Source organism: Elephas maximus, chromosome 15 (genome assembly GCF_024166365.1).
Source record: "Elephas maximus indicus isolate mEleMax1 chromosome 15, mEleMax1 primary haplotype, whole genome shotgun sequence".
NCBI classification, from domain to species: domain Eukaryota; kingdom Metazoa; phylum Chordata; class Mammalia; order Proboscidea; family Elephantidae; genus Elephas; species Elephas maximus.
In genome coordinates this window covers 68,044,601-68,061,520 of record NC_064833.1, presented here as the reverse complement: position 1 = coordinate 68,061,520, position 16,920 = coordinate 68,044,601, and the positions used below count along the sequence as shown (strand labels likewise).

Sequence of the window (16,920 nt, the reverse complement as noted above, 5' to 3'; positions counted from 1 at the left end):
TTAGGATGTAGAACATTTCCTTTATAAACTATATTACGCCAGTTGAGCTAGATGTTCCCGAGACCATGTCTCCGTTGAACACATTTTGAAGGAGGAGGAGTTTCCAAACTGATGAAGGCAAGGATGTTCCTGTCAGAAGGAATTACATATTTATGTGAAGAAAACTCCATTAAAGAGGTGTTATAATTAATGCGGTGTTATGATGGTTCAACTCTAGCCAACGCTCATCTTTTCCCCTCTTGACATCCGGCAGCATTCACTGCCCATACTCAGTGTGGCAGTGGTGTTATTTCCAGTGCCATCTGCAGTTGCCTTCAATGTTGGGTTAAGAAGGATTCCAAGGCTGAGCTCAGTGGGAAAAAGTGCCATGATGGATTAGCGATGATGATCTTTGTGACTGCAGGAGAAATTGGAGGCTATTGTTCTGTGCATTTGCAGAACCTGGTCACCATCTTCTGTATTTAATAAAACAAAACTAGAACCTTACTGTATTCATGATAGCTTCAAAGTAATAAAACTATTTTCCATGAGCTCCCTACCCCCTGCAAATGAACGATGTTACTTAAAATTACATGCCGTACATTGTCATATACTGTTTTGGATCTTACGTCTAATTATTTTATGTGTGTTGTTCTTGTCTACCCAGAAAAATCACAGGCTTCCTAACGCAAGGCCCAAGTCTTATACTTCTATTCCCTACTCCCTATCCCTACACCAGCATGATTTATTCTGGTGCCTGGCCCAACACTGGCCACCCATAAAAAACCAAACCAAATGAGTCGTCATTGAGTCAATTCCAACTTATAGCAACCCCACGTGTGCAAAGTCGAACTGCTCCGTAGGGTTTTCAAGGCTGTGATCTTTTGGAAGCAGATTGTGAGGTCTTTTTTCAGAGGTGCCTCTGGGTGGGTGGCGTAGTGGTTAAGTGCTACAGCTGCTAGCCAAAAGGTTGGCAGTTCAAATCCACCAGGCACTCCTTGGAAACTCTATTAGGCAGTTCTACTCTGTCCTATAGGGTCGCCATTAGCTGGAATCAACTCGTCGGCACTGGATGTTTTTGGGTTGGGTGACCAGCTTTTAAAAACTTAATAATACACCGTGAACATCTGTGTAACTAAATATCCTAAAATTATTCTCTCTTTTTTTTGTTAATTGTGTTTTAGGTGAAAGTTCTCAGAGCAAATCAGTTTCTCATTAAACAACTCATCCACATGCTGTTGTATAACATTGGTTGCCAACCCTGCTTCATGTCAACACCCTCCCTTCTTGACACTGGGTTCCCCATTTCCATTCATCCAGTTTTCCTGTCCTCTCCTACCTTCTTGTCCTTGCCCCTGGGCTGGTGTGCCCATTTATTTTCGTATACATGGTTGAACTACATGTATTATTGTTTGTTTTATAGGCCTGTCTAATCTTTGGTTGAAGGGTGAACCTCAGGAGTCACTTCAGTACTGAGTTAAAAGGGTGTGCAGGTGCCATACTCTCAGGCTTTCTCCAGTCTCTGTCAGACCCGTAAGCCTGGTCTTCTTTTGTGAGTTAGAATTTTGTTCTAAATTTTCTCCAGCCCTGCCTGGGACCCTCTATCGTGATCCCCGTCAGAGCAGTCCGTGGTGGTAGCCAGGCACCATCTAGTTCTTCCAGGCTCAGGTTGGTGGAGGCTGTGGTAGTTGTGGTCCATTAGTCCTCTGGACAAATCTGAAAAATTCTTTCTTAATGACTGCATATTACTTCAATAAATAGGTGTGCCGTAACTTGTTTATTTAATTACTTTTGGACATTTAAGGTTTTTGTTTTTATTCTCCCCCCTCCCACTTTTTTTGGTCATAAACTATGAAGTGATCAAGTCGGTTCCGACTCATAGCAACCGCTTGTAGAAGAGAATGGAACACTGCCTGATTCCGTGCCGTCTTCACGATCGTTATGCTTGAGACCATTGTTGCAGCCACTGTGTCAATCCATCTTGTTGAGGGTCTTCCTCTTTTTTGATAACTTTCTACTTTACCAGCATGATATCCTTCTCCGGGGACTGATCCCTCCTGATAACATGTCCAAAGCATGTGAGATGTAGTCGTACCATCCTGGCTTCTAAGGAACGAGTTGCCCAGAAGGTAAACTTCTCGTGATCCCTCAGCTGGAAGGAGCTAGGGCCCTTCTCTGGGACCAGGGAGTGATTCCAAGAAAAGAAGGAATCTGAGTGCACACGGGAATGCAAAATGGGAAAGCGACTGGGCTGCCGTGCTCCTAACTCCACCCTCCCTGCGCTCAGTCCAGAGAAGGGCCAGTCTCGTCGGCCACAGCCCCTCCTTCCATCCCTTTCCAAGCCCACCGAAAGGCGCCAGGAAAGGTCCCGCCGCCCTCTTCTCCCCTCCCCCAAACTAGGAGCTGGGAAGGCCTGGGGAGGTTAAGAGCTTCCGTTTCTTCCCCGCCCAAATGGGAAGGGGTGGGAAGTGGGGTTGATAGTGCGTCCCGTACAAGTCACCCTCCTCCTCCACGTGGTCCCGGAGCATCGTTTCCATTCCAGCCCAAGACTCACTCGCCAGTCCCGTAGCCAACGTAGCCACCGCAGCCACCGCAGCCGGGCCCCCGCGCACCGCCACAGCCCCTATTCCAGGGCCGCCCCCCCACCCCAGCAGCCTACCGCCGTGGGTTCCGCGGCAGCTGGAGGAATTACTTCCGCCAGTGCACAGTCGCTTGTGCCAACGGGCGGGAGATTAGTACCTGGTAAGGCGGGAGGCAGTGAGTCTGTAGCTGGCTTCCGTCTGGCGGAAGTGCCCAGCGTCCCTGCCCTTCCCCCCACATCACCTCAAACAAGCCTAGGGGAATGGCATTCACTGCCAAATCTCAGCCAATACGATTCTGGGTCTTCTGAGTCCCGGCATGCAGCGCCGATCCGGCTCGGATTTCTGAAGAAACAGCATCCTTATTGAGGAGGCGCTCGGGGCCTGAGGCAACACAGCATTCTGGGACATGTAGTTTCACCGGACGGTAGTGTGGGCGTTTGGCTCGAGACGTCACTGCATCCTGGGACTTGTCGTTTCTCACGTCCCTGTTAAGATTTCGGGGGTTTTAGAGGTCGTCCCTGCCTCTGGTTTGTGGGTCGTCTGGAGATGGGGGAGCTGTCTTCAGAGGAAAATTGAAAAGTGCGGTTTGTATCCTAAGAAGATCGTGCTCTTTATGAAGTGGCCTCTGTCCTTTGTGAAAAGTTGCAGTGATGTGCAAGAACATCAGAACTGCTCGCGCAAACACCTGGCCTCATTTCCTCTCTTCCCGGTACTGTTAAGTGTTTACTGACAACTAACCACGCCCTCCACGCCCGCAGTGGGGGCCCTTCCTTCCCAACTCCGGAGTGGCTCAGTTCTCCATTCGGAGCTCACTCACAGAAGTCCAGGCGACTGCCACCACTACTCAGTTCTGGGGTCATCTTTTTCACTCCAAGCCTCCTCTGCCTTCACCCTGCCTTCCTCCTTTTTACTTGCTTTCTTGTGGTTAAACTCAGGCGCCTTTCCAGAAAGGCTGAAACAGCTAAATAAAGTTCATCCTTTGCTGTGTTCGGGGACTGTGGCACGAAGGGAATGTAAGGCCCAAACGCCATTACAAGTTGTTCAATTAGGCACTGTAACATATCAACAAAGGCAAAATCATACAGACAAACAAGTGTTTGTGGAATAAATGACTTTTGTCTGAAAGGCGTTTTTAGTTGATGTGGCAGATGACATGTATGGCTTTTTTAGAATCAATTGCAAAAAGGGAACAAACTGTCTTGGGTTAATCTTTCAAAGCCTTTGCACAAATCATCACCAAAGTTGCTTGGTTGTAATGGTATCTGAGAGTTACAGTTTGGTGGGAGGAAAGGCAGTGGGGTGTAGAAGACAAGGCTACAGAAACATTTCCAGTCATATCCTTCCTCCTTTTAGTTCAGAAAGTACTTTTTCTTCTTTTCTGTCTTCCTCTTTTTCTCATTGCGTTACTGAACAATGCCCTGATATCGCATGGTGGAACTGTGCAAGACCAACGAGTCTTTCATTGCAAACGCCTTTTTCAACAACATAAGCAGCGACTATACAGGTGGACCTCGCCGGATGTAATACACAGGAATCAAATCGACTACATCTGTGGAAAGAGATGATGGAAAAGCTCAATATCATCAGTCAGGACGAGACCAGAGGCTGACTGCAGAACAGACCATCAATTGCTCATATGCAAGTTTAAGCTGAAGCTGAAGAACATTAAAACAAATTTACAAGAGCCAAAATATGACCTAGGGTATATCTCACCTGAATTTAGAGACATCTCAAGAATAGCTTTGACACATTGAACACTAATGACCAAAGATCAGAAGACTTGTGGGATGACATCAAGGACATCATACGTGAAGAAAGCAAAAGGTCATTAAGAAGACAGGAAAGAAACAAAAGACCAAAATGGATGTCAGAAGAGACTCTGAAACTTGCTCTTGAACGTGGAGTAGTAAAAGTTAATGGAAGAAATGAAAAGTAGAAGAGCTGAACAGAAGATTTCAAAAGGTGGCTTGAGAAGACAAAGTATTGAAATATGCAAAGATGTGGAGTTAGAAAACCAAAATGGAAGAACATGCTCCGCATTTCTCAAGCTGAAAGAACTGAAGAAAAATTCAAGCCTCGAGTAGCTATATTAAAGGATCCTATGGGGAAAATGGTGGTGCAGTGGTTAGGAGCTTGGCTGCTAACCAAAGTCAGCTGTTCCAATCCACCAGCCACTCCTTGGAAACCCCACGGGCAGTTCTGCTCTGTCCTATAGGGTAATTTATGAGTTGGAATCAGCTCCATGGCAACAGGTTTGGTTTTTTTAATGGACAAGATACAAGGAAGCATCAAAAGAAGATAGAAGGAATACATAGAGTCACTGTACCAAAAGAACTGGTCAACATTCAACCATTTTAGGATAGCCATTTAAGAACTGATGGTATTAAAGAAGTCCAAAGTGCACTGAAGGCATTGGCAAAAAAAAAAACAAAAACCAAACAAGGCTCCAGGTATTGACGGAATACCAACTGAGATGTTTCAACAAATGAATGCAGTGCTGGAATAGCTCGCTTGTCTATGCCAAGAAATGGAAGACAGCTACGCGGGCAGCTAATTGGAAGAGATCCATATCTGTGCCTATTCCAAAGAGGGGTGATTCAACAGAATGCAGAAATTATTGAACAAGATCATTAATATCACAGGCAAGTAAAATGTTTCTGAATTTGAAATGGCTTCAGCAGTCCATCCACAGGGAATTGCCACAAGTTTTTAAAAACAAAAGTTTTAAAAATGTAAGTAGAAAATAACTCCAAGAAAATAAAGCCATTTATAAAGAAGTAATTTCATTTTATCCAGAAAAAAGTAGACAGTATTTGGGCATTATCAAGGGAATTGTGTTAGGATATAAATGTGTTCCTCTCTTATACAAATAACGTGCCAAGTCAAAAACAGTCATAGCTCTGAAGTAGTAGTAAACAAAAGTGTGTCCCCACTACTTGGATGCTTATCCTTCAAGACTCAGTTGAATGTAACATCTTTTCATCATTAGTGGCCAAATTAATCATGCCCTCTTTAGACTTCTGTAGCATTTTGTATATCTTAAATATACTACAGCATCATGTTCTACCTTTAGGTTTATTTCCTCCATTACAAAACGAGCACTGTGGATTCCCAGTTTTTTTCTAGCATCTTTGTATCCTCTGCTCCTAGAATACCAAAACCAAAAAAACCAAACCGGTTGCTGACGAGTCAATTCCGACTATAGCTACCCTGTAGAACAGAGTAGAACTGCCTCATAGCGTTTCCGAGGAGCGGCTGGTAGATTCAAACTGCCAACTATTTGGTTAGCAGCTGAGCTCCGAGAATAGTGCTTGGCATTAGGCGCTGAATACCTCTTTAAGAAGTAAATGAACAAACGTGTGTACTGAAGAATGATTCTCAAAGACAGATTGGATAACAGATACCAACATTATGAAGCCCTGGTGGCCCAGTGATTAAGAGCTTGGCTGCTAACCAAAACGCCGGCAGTTCAAATCCACCAGCTGCTCCTTGGAAACCCTATGGGGGCAGTTCTACTCTGTCCTATAGGGTCTCTAGGAGTCAGCAATGAGTTTATGAGTTACCAACATTACATGAACAACTTCCATTTGTTTTCTACAAGCCCAAACCCAACCCAACCCAACCCCTCGAGGTGGAGTCATGCTGATATCTGTTGACCCTATAGGATAAAGTAGAACTGCCCCATAGAGTTTCTGAGGCTGTAATCTTTCCGGAAGCAGATAGTTGGAGATTGCCACATCTTTCTCCTGTGGAGCCACTGGTAGGTTGCACACAAATCATTTAGTTAGCGGAAGGCTTAACCACGGCACCAGCAGGCCTCCTTATACCAACCCGACGATGGGATAACTCGCCATGCGTTTTTGTTGAAATTGTATCATAAAAAAGTATTACACCTTCTGTGCCAATAGGCTTGGAAACCCTGGTGGCATAGTGGTTAAGTGCTATGGCTGCTAACTAAAAGGTTGGCAGTTTGAATCCACCAGGCGCTCCTTGGAAACCCTGTGGGGCAGTTCTACTCAGAATTGACTCGAAGGCAATGGATTTTTTTTATGTGCCAAAAGGCTAGAATCATTTTCCGCAAAGGAAACGATTTTTAGGGGCCTAGAAAATGACATCCACAATAGTGAATGATTTAACCCTGGCGTCAAGGCTTTGTCCCCAATACAATGTCAAGTTATTGTTGTTAGGTACCATCGAGTTGATTTTCGACTCATAGCGACCTCGTAGGACGGTCGAAGGGCAATAAATTCTCGGAGAAGGGGAGCCACGTGTAGTCTGGACATTTTCAGGCTCTCGGGTGACTGCATGACGGCCCCGTTCTCAGCCTTCAGGGACAGCACTTGGAGACGGAAGGTTGCAGGAAGGCCACATATCCTGCGCACGCGCGTGCCGCCAGTCCCGCCTAGCGGGCCTCTGGGGGCGGGGCGTGCGCGGCTAGCGCAGGGCGCGGTGCGGGGAGGGCTGGGCTCCAGCTGCTCGGCCGCCGGGGTCTCTTCTCACGAGCGGGATGCTACTTCTGCAATTGGGTGGCCGGTGGGCGACTGGTCTGCGGCTCGCTGGGAAGAGGGCGGCGCCGTGGGCGTCTGCTGCGTTCCGAGACCCCAAGGCGGCTGCTTTATGGGTGGCGTCCTGCAGCGGTCCCTTGGCGCCGGTTCGCTGCGGGCGCGCAGGGCTTCCGGCGCCAGCGCAGGTTGGCGGTCGGAGGGCGAGCGCGCCGGGGTGGGGGTGGGGGTGGGGGCGGGGGCGGGGTGGTGTTTTTGGCGGGCGTGGGGTGGGGGTGGGCTCGGGGGTGGGGGTGGGCTCGGGGGTGGGGGTGGGCTCGGGGGGGCGTAGCGTCGAGTCTGAGGGAACACCCCGCCGCTGTCTGCAACCTACGGTCTCTGCCCCCGCCTGCCCCATGGCCGCAGTGCAGAAGCAACTCTGCCTGCTCGCAGAAGTAGCAGGCCTCGGCCCCGGGAACAGGTCTGAACAACTCCGGGGATCACAGCGCCAGCGAGTCTAGAGTCTAGAAGTGCACGTGGGAACGTGGTGACTTTCCCAGTGGATTCCAAATAGTGCGGGCTCATGATGGCCGGGTTTATTCCCCTTTTCTACCCTTGAGCAGAAGTTGGGAAGGGTTAATTTGCAAAGAAATTGCATGTAGAACCTGGAGACAGACTTTTAGTCCATTATATTTTTTATTAGATGGGTCTATTTTTAGGAATCGTTTCTCCTCTGCGGTCGTAGTGGGTTTGATTTGTTTTGGGTTTTGTCCTCTGGGAAGGAAGGGATGTGAACGTTAACCCATCCACTTTAATTTGAAGAAATTATCTCCTGATCCTGCCCTGTAAAATGTCAGGATTGGCAAACCTGATCGAACGTTGAAAGAAATGCATAAAATGAAATTGGAATGCAATTAAATTTCAGCATAAAGGAATTAATCAAGCCATTTACATTTCGAAGTGTGCCCTGTGAAATTCGTTTTCTGACTTTCTGGGAACTCTTTGCGAAATTTGATAAGAGATCTCAAGTAAGATTTTTTTGTAAACGATTAAGAGAAATAAGGTGTAAAGTATTTACAAGATCTATAGGGAAATTTTTGTTGCTCTTCTTTTTTTTTAGTACTAGTTATGATATATTTATTTTAGAAGTATTGAAAATTGTCTGGACTTTAAGTAAATAATACTCTGCAGAGTGTTCTTTTATTTTTATTTTATTTTGAAAAGATAATGCATTTAAGTCTTTAAAACAATCCTATGAGAGCAGTGTCCTCATTTAACAGCAGAATAGAGGGAACTATTTAAAGTATTAAATTATTTAAGATTACACTAGATCTAAAAAGCTGAAGAGTTGGGATTCAAACCTAGGTCTTCAAACTCCAACTCAGCACATTTCTACTTGTGGCTGGAATTGAGAAAAACCGTTCTCTTAGCCACCGTGATTTGTTTCGTTCGCTGTAGGGTCGCTATGAGTCAGAATGGACTTGGCAGCACTGGGTTTGGTTTTGGGTTTTGGTAGATTAGTTAAAGAGGCCTGATGACGCAGTGGTTAAGTGATCTACTGCTAACTGAAAGGTCAGTGGTTCCAAACCACAGCGGCTCTGTGGGATAAAGATGTGGCAGTCTCCTGTAGAGATTTACAGCCTCAGAAGCCCTATGGGATCCCAGTGAGTCAGAACTGACTCTACGGTTATGGGTTTTGGATAGATTATTTGGGAGAATTAACTGTGTCACCTCATATGACAAGCTGTTTTCTACTCTCCCTTAAAAAAAAAAAAATTTTTTTTTTAAATTTTTATGGTTGGTCTCAAATGCAAATTACTTGTGTACTCACATTATAACGGTGTCTGTTTCAATAGAAACCTGTCTGTTGGGAAGGATGCGTTCGATGCTTACATGCACAACTTGAAAAATCAGAAGATGGAAGGCTGATTTACACTGGGCATCAGGCCCGAGCAGTATTTGGTGAGTAATCAGGAGTAGGGGTATCTACTTTTCTTTTAATTGTAAAAAATATACTTAGCATACGTTACCTATTAGTGTATTATTTAAAAAAAACAAAAACCACTTTTAACCTGTCTTAATTATGAGGCTTAGCGACAACAATTACAAGGCACTGGAAAAATTAGATTATAATTTCTTATTCTTGGTACCTGTTAGTAAGATGTAGAGATTGAGACCTTTGCATTTTTTGGAGGTTTAAAAAGATTTCTGAAGGCTTCGTTATAACTTTGTGAGCTTATGGTTGGGGATTCACAAAGATCACATAAATTTTCCATGAGTTTCCATACTGTGGTCACCTCTCTGTCGAAATGTTGAACAGCAAAACAAAACCAAAAAATTGTATATTTCAGTAATGTTTGAATATGCAAAGGAAAAAAATGGACAGAAACCACCTCTTAAGAGTCGTTATCTTTGGGAAGTAGGGTAGAGGAATAAAATGAGCGCGGAGTATTTTTGTAATTAAACAAAATATGTTTTATGTATTTTTAAGGTAATCTTAGAATTTTCAACATTTTAGTGGGTTTTCCAGGTGGTATCGAGTTAGATCATGGAAAAGAAAGATAGCATATTAAATATCTCCGAGTTAAAGCACTTTTTTAGATTGTAATTTAGTATTAAAAAAAAAAAAAAAGCCCATTGCCATGGAGTTGATTCCGACTCATAGTGACCCTATAGGACAGAGTAGAATTGCCCCACAGGGTTTCTAAGGAGCGCCTGGTGGTTTTGAACTGCCGACTTTTTGGTTAGCAGCTGTAGCCCCTAACCGCTACACCACCAGGGTTTCCAATTTAGTATTTGGTAAGGAATAATTTAGTAAGGAAGGTCGGAAGAACTTAGGGAGGTATGTGATTTGTTAAGTTCCCTGAGGTTGTGTTTCCTTTTTATAATCTAAAAAAAACAGTAACCTGAAACACGGAGGATTGTTTTATAATCAAGTATGGCCATAAGGTTTCAGCACCCACGTTTGCATTTGTGTTTTTGATGATGCTGATGTTAACCAATCATCTAAAATTTACTCTGGAAGCCTGTAAATTCTCAAGTTTAAATAGGTATGTTTAAAGTACAATTTTAGCGAATTGAGAAGTTCTTAAAGAATAAAGACTCATTGTAATCACCAGTGAGTAGAGTTATTGGAATAACCGATTTTGGGTGCTTAGAAATTTCTTCAGAAGACAATATACGAGCAGACTGTTGAACTTGGTGTCCCGTATCAGGCCTGGGTTACCTGGATTTATGCCACTGAGACGTGTTTTAACGGTGACCCCCAAAGCACCCTTCCACCTGAACACAGACCATTCCTTCAAATATAAGGAAGGCTTAAATCAATTTATTTCTTGTTCTTACTTGACTTCATCTGGACAGAAGAAGCATATAAATATAAAAGAGTACATGTAATTTTGATATGGGTAGTATGTAATATTTGTGGAAGAGTATAACTGTCCATGGTATTCAAAATTCTATAATTGTAATTTGTAGAGGAATTTAATGTTTGAATTCTTTCAATATTATAATTAGTAGAAAATCATTCTATATCAGGGATTATCCTACACTTTTTCTATGTAGAGCTGAGGGAGAGACATTAAGATAGAGGTATCAGTCTTGAAAGTTCTCTAAACTATCAAATGGGTCCTAAAGACAATTGAAGGGCCTTTTAGTTGATAGCCGTTGTTAATTCAACAACAAATAATTACCTGATAAGTGCTGTGCATTGTGCCAGGGGCTTTGGGGGAGAGATGTTATTCAGAGATAAAGCCCTTCAGATCTTGCCCTTCAGGATCTTAGAGTCTGGTTGGAAAGATGAGATGAATACATCAAAATAATCGTAATAAATCATTTATAATATTAGAAAGTGGATTTGATTTCAGAAAAGACATATTATTTTCAGATTAAAGAAAGAAAGAGATAGTACAGAAAGGTCTTCATCAGGATGGCATTTCATCGTTTTAAGATGAGTGGAATTTAAACATGAAGAGATGTGAAAGAAGGCCATCCCAGGCACAGAAGTAGCATGAGCAAAGATGAAAAGGTGGGAAAGCCCAGAATATGTGTTTAGAAAATAGCACGTAGCTCTAGGCAAAATGAAAGTATATGTGCGTATTATTTTCCAAGAGCTGCCGTAACAAAGTACCGTAAATTTGGTGGCTTAAAACAGCAAAAATGGATTCTTTCACAGTTGTGGAGGCTAGTAGCCGAAAGGCCATGCTCCCTTTGAAGGTCCTGGGGGAGAATCCTCCCTTTCTTCTCCCAGCTTCTGGTGCTCTGGCAGTTCTTGGTGTTTCTTGGCTTGTAGCTGCATCATTCCAATCTCTGCCTCCGAGTTCACTGGCCTTTGTCTCTGTCTCTGTGTGTCCTTGTCTCTATTTATAAAGGCTCTCATTGGATTTAGGGCCCACCCTAATCCAGTATGATCTCATCTCCATCCTTACCTTAATTGCATCTGCAAAGACACTGTTTCCAAATAAGGCCACATTCAGAGGTTCGGGGTAGGTACGAGTTTTGGGGAGGACACAGTTCAACTCGCTACAAGGTAACAAGAGTAATGGGAAAAAAAGATGGAGTATGGAAGGGCTGAGGAGTTCCAGCTTTTTATACAGGAGACAACTTGATCCTCATTGTAACCCATGAGTTCCAGTGTCATAGCAACTGCCTGTGGGAGGAAGGAAGGAAATATTTTGAAATTACTGATGCAAGGTAGAGAATTAAACCTTAAACCTGGAAGCTTTTTTGATTCCCCAATGGTACCACATATGTTAGCCATTTTCTATTAATTTGAGTGTATTCAAATATACTCTAGTGCAGCATTTACTTAAAATAATTTATTATCCTGGTTGAATAAGATTACACCTTAAAATGTTTTTCTGCCCAATTAGCAAAGTAGTATGTGGTTTTTGATTAAAAAACAATAGAAAAGTATAAATAGGCAGGAAAAAAATTGTCCATAATTCTACCATGCAGAGGTAGATACTTTGGCTTATTTCTTTCTAGTTCTTTTTCTCTGCATTTTTTTTTTGAGCATATAAATCTGTATATTGATCTTTTTCCTTTCAGCATTGTATCAAAAGTATTTCCCAGTGTTTTCAAAATGTTTTTTTACACATCATTGTTGATTGTTATATAATACTCCAGCATATAAATGTTAAAATTTAATCATTTACCCTATTGTTGGACATTTAAGCTATTCCTAGCATTTGAGTATTATAAGAAACATTATGATAAATAACTTTTAACCTACAAATGGTTACTTTTTTTTTTTTTTTTTAAGGATAAAGTCTCAGAAGTGGGATTACTGAGCCAAAGGGCGTAATTCTAGTTTTGGGGCAGGAATCGTCCATGGATGGTGTGTTGTACTTCCTGTGCATCACATCAGGTTGCATAATTGCTCATGGTTTCAGGTATTGTCGGCCTGACCCATCAGCCTCTCACCTAATGTTTAAACAATTGATGATCATTGTCTAGGTGCATTATTTCATAAAGGGTTGCAAGATGGTGATTTTCTCTCATTCCTTCTCCATTTTGTAGCTGGAATTCTATTAAAAAAAAAAAAAACAAAAAACACTCATCGACTATTTGGTACTCCAGGATATGAGTTTTATAAGAAAGGCAGAATAATGGTTGATTTTTTAAAAAAATCAGTTTTAATAAAGTTCCTTCTCCTTCGCTTACCCTCTACCTTATGTTTCTATGGATTACTGTTTTTATTTTGGGATGTGTGTGTGTGAGAGAGAGAATATGAGAGAGAATGTGTTTATTCCTTACTGCTCTTTCTTAGGTAAATGGTAACATACTATATACACTGCTCTGCACCTTCACTTTTCACTTAACATCATACTCTGGAGATGACTCCATAACAATACAGAAAGCTCTTTCTTGTCCCTTTTAACAGCTTCACAGTATTCCATTGTGTACACCTGCCATAATTTATTCATCTAGTCCTTAATCGATGGCCATCTGGGTAGTTTTCAGTAGGAGTAGTGCTGTAATGAATATTTTCACCCATACGTCATTTCATATTTTTACCTGCGTATCTTTGATATAGATTCTTAGAGGTAGGATTGCTGGGGTTAGAGCATAAATACAGATGTAGTTTTGCTAGATGTAGCCAAATTTTTCCTCCTTAGCAGTTATAGTATTTTCTGTTACTGTCTGCTTTGCCATAATCTCACCAACAGAATATGTTATCAGACTTCTGAGTTTTTGCCAATTTGTGTGAAAAACAGTACCTAACTATGATTTTCATACAGCTGCCATAACAAAGTACCACAACGTGGGTGGCTAAAAACAACAGAAATTTCTAGTCTCTCATAATTCTGGAGACTAGAAGTCAGAATTCAGTATATTAGCAGGGCCATGCTCGCTCTGAAGGCTCAAGGGGAAGATCCTTCCTTGTTTCTTCCAGCTTCTGGTAGCCCATGCATTCCTTGGCTTTTCCCTCCTAACTCCAATCTCTGCCTCCATTTGTACATGGCTGTCTTCCCTTTCTGTGTCTCCATCCTGTTGTCTCTTCCTTAGAAGAACACCAGTCATCTCAAATTAGGGCCACCCTATGCCAGTATGACCTCTTGTGAACTTAATTACATCTGCAAATATGCTATTTCCAAATACTGTCAAATTCACTGATAAACCAGGGCTAGGACTCAATCGAACCTATCCCTTTGGGGGATACAAATCAACCTACAACACTTATTGTAGTTTTACTCTTAACGCTTTTTATAAAGGAGGTTTAGCATTATTTCATCTCTTTAAGGGCCGTGTGCATTTCTATTTCTATGAACTATCTGCTCATAGCTGTCATATGTTCGTGAATATGTATAGAGTGGTTTGGAAACACTGGTGGCGTAGTAGTTAAGTGCTACGGCTGCTAACCGAGAGGTCAGCAGTTCGAATCCACCAGGCACTTCTTGGAAACTCCATCGGGCAGTTCTCTTCTGTCCTATAGGGTTGCTATGAGTTGGAATCCATTCGACGGCTGTGGGTTTCATTTTTTTTTTTCTTAAAAGAGTGGTTAGTCTTTTTCTCTCATATTCTAGAAACGTTTTATATATTTGGGATATGAACCTTTTGTGATAGGAGTTGCCAATTTTTTTTCTAGTTTCTCATTTGTCTTTTTACTTTATGATGTCTTTGTGCATATTTTTAATGTCAGATTTATCAGCCTTTCTATGTAATTGCTTCTGTATTTTGAATCATAAATTGAAAAGTTTCCACTCCCAGATTGTAAAGGACTTCATGAATATTTTCTTCTGGTAGCTCTGTGATCTCGCTTTTTACATTTAAATCTCTAGGCTATTTGGAATATTTCTAGTTTATGGTGTGATGGATGAAATAAATTTCATCTTTTTCTATATGGCTACCCAGTTGTCCCAACATCAAGTATTAAAAAGTCTATCTTTCCCCACTGGTTTTACATTTTACTTTTATCACATACTAAATTTCCATATGCAATTGAGTTTATTGCAGTTGGATTTTGTTCCATTGATCTGTCTGTTTTATTTGTATAATGGTACCATATTGTTTTAATAATAAAGGCTTTATGTTATGTTTTAATATTTGGGAGGGCTAACTACCCCCTTGTTGCTCTCTTTTTGTTTTTGCTTTTTCTTCTAAATAAGTTTTATACTCAACTTGTCTGTGTAAAAAAATACATATATTTTTTGGGGGATCATGTTAAAATTGTAAGTTAAAACTAAGGAAAATTAAATTTTAATTCATTTATTTTTAATCTTTCTAATTTTAAATTGAGTGTTGTTCCTTGCTAGAGACACCGAATACTTTTCCCATATATTTTTTAGCCACTGGTGGTATTTTTGTGGGGATTTGTTGTTTCAGTCCTTGGCACTTAGCCTGATAAAGTTCCCATGTTTGATTATTGTATGTTAGATATGTGGAAGTGCTTGTTAATAGGAAGTTTTATTTGATGGTCTGCGGATGAATCATCTTTATGGTATTAATAAAGGTCTTTGAATAAAATCTTTTATTGGGGGAACTGAGCTAGGAGCCATTTAACCCTAAAGCAGTTTCCTGCCTAGAGAGGCAGTGCTTTGTAATGGGCAGTGTCATGGGCTTTAGAGCCAAGTTGCCTGGGCTTGAGTCCCCTTTCTGTCATTTGTTAGGATGTTGGATGAGTGCCTCATTTTTCTCATCTGTTAGATGGGTGCGATGGTAATGATAATTACATATATGCCTCATCAGGCTTTTTCTGATGAATAAAAGTGTGAAGTGCCTAAAACAGCCTGTAATAAGAACTGTATATGTGTTTTGGTTTTATTGTTTTTTGATGACAATATAGTAAGAAAAAAGGCAGAAAAGCTAGTAGAACAGGTTGATTCTCTTATAAAATGTGTAAAAGTATTAACCTCCTTCTTTTTTTTTTTCCTCCCGTTTAGGTGTGACGTGTTTCTCTTATTTTACAAATACGTTCATTGTTGTTTCTCTGTCATATATTTTGACACAAAGTAATATTGTACTTGGAAGTCGGCCTTTGCAAATCTTATGTTGTGGCATCATAGGTCTTGCAGCAATCATTCCAGTGCTGTCTTACTTGATTACAAGCGTCTACGTCATCCGGTTGTATCATGAGGCCACAACAGACACTTATAAAGCCATTACTTATAATTTTGTGCTGTCAGAAACAAGTACAGAGTTTCACCGGAATGATGTAAAGATTTTAAACAGCACAGATGCGTTTACCACATTTTATGCTAAAACAAAATCATTATTTGTTAATCCAGCGCTCTTTCCAAACCCTGAAGACTATAACCATCTAATGGGTTATGACAAACCCGTTCACTTTCGGTATGGAAGAAGCTAGTGAAAAGGAACAGCTAAGAGATGAGAAGTGAGTCTATCATTTGTATGTCTGTGCTTACCTGTGATTTATCTTTCAATGTACAATAATAAAATTGCCATTACTTTTGTATCTGTCAGTGTCTGATTGCTAAAACACTTGGAAACTGTATCAAACAGACCTTAGAATTAATTTTCAGTGAATGATGATCGTTTACAATAAAATAGGCTGTATTTGAAAAGCAAAGCATACGTTATTCTATTTCTTTTTAAAAAAGTACATGAATATGTATGTACATGCTGGTGTATACCTGGATAATTTTATAAACGCTGTATATAGTAAGCGTGGTTGCCTCTAAGCCAGGGGATCGTAAGTCAGAAGTAAACTGGAGAGTTAGCTTTTTCTTAGTGTTTGGATTTTTTCTAACTATAGATACTATCTTTTCCCACATTAAAAAACATTTTTTTTAATTTACAAATTACGGGAAGTAATATTAATCTGTCTGCTTTGGTTCACAATACAAGTTTTTGCCTAATTCCTCTGGCACGGTTGCCCATAGTGTTACCAGGTGGAAACTCCAGGTTCTTGCGTGACATGACTCGTATTGGCCAATAAACAAGACCTTGAGGTAGGAGAACAGGAAAGGTACCTTTATTTTGTTGTATAAGAAAAAAGAGTCAGTTGGAGCAGCTGCTGCCAAGACTGCTGGCCAAGGGTGGGCAGGCAAGTTACTTTTAAAGGGGTTTACAAGTAGGGACATCATACAAGTTAAATCAGCAACAGTCTTAATCTTACTATGTGAGTGCAACAACACCAAAAAAAATGTTGGTGCAACAGGGTTTACAAATTACCTCCAAGGAAAAGCAGGATTCAAATGCAAAGCAGGGGGGAAGGGACAAGCCTAACAAAGGAAACAGAATTTTTCAATACAGCACTGTGGAAGAGGAAGCTAGGCAAGAAAACATGATTTTTAATACAGCACTGTAGGGGCTCTGTCTGAATAGTAAGAATGTTCACGTGCAATTGAACGTGTGGTTAGGGGAAATGGTGATCTAAGTAGTGTCAGTGGTCCCATTTGTCCCTCTATTTGCCC

At 41.4% G+C, this 16,920-nt stretch overlaps 2 protein-coding genes and 1 pseudogene across 12 annotated transcripts in view; 2 read left to right on the top strand and 1 right to left on the bottom strand.

Moving 5' to 3' along the window:
* Positions 1–16,920, top strand: part of LY96 (lymphocyte antigen 96) — a 96,983-nt gene that overhangs the window by 7,118 nt on the left and 72,945 nt on the right. The window lies entirely within an intron of this gene.
* The window catches only part of ELOC (elongin C), a 90,447-nt gene that overhangs the window by 54,760 nt on the left and 18,767 nt on the right, over positions 1–16,920 (bottom strand). For 2 of the 9 annotated variants that reach the window (XM_049853714.1, XM_049853706.1), the window contains exon 1: positions 2,534–2,655. The exons of 4 other annotated variants lie outside the window; for them this stretch is intronic. The gene's annotated coding sequence lies outside the window, so the exon portion shown is untranslated. Of the gene's footprint in view, positions 1–2,533; positions 2,656–2,718; positions 3,650–16,920 lie in introns of those variants that run through there. 3 more of the 9 variants (XM_049853717.1, XM_049853709.1, XM_049853712.1) reach the window with 3 other exon arrangements.
* Positions 6,961–15,959, top strand: LOC126058546 (transmembrane protein 70, mitochondrial-like; annotated as a pseudogene).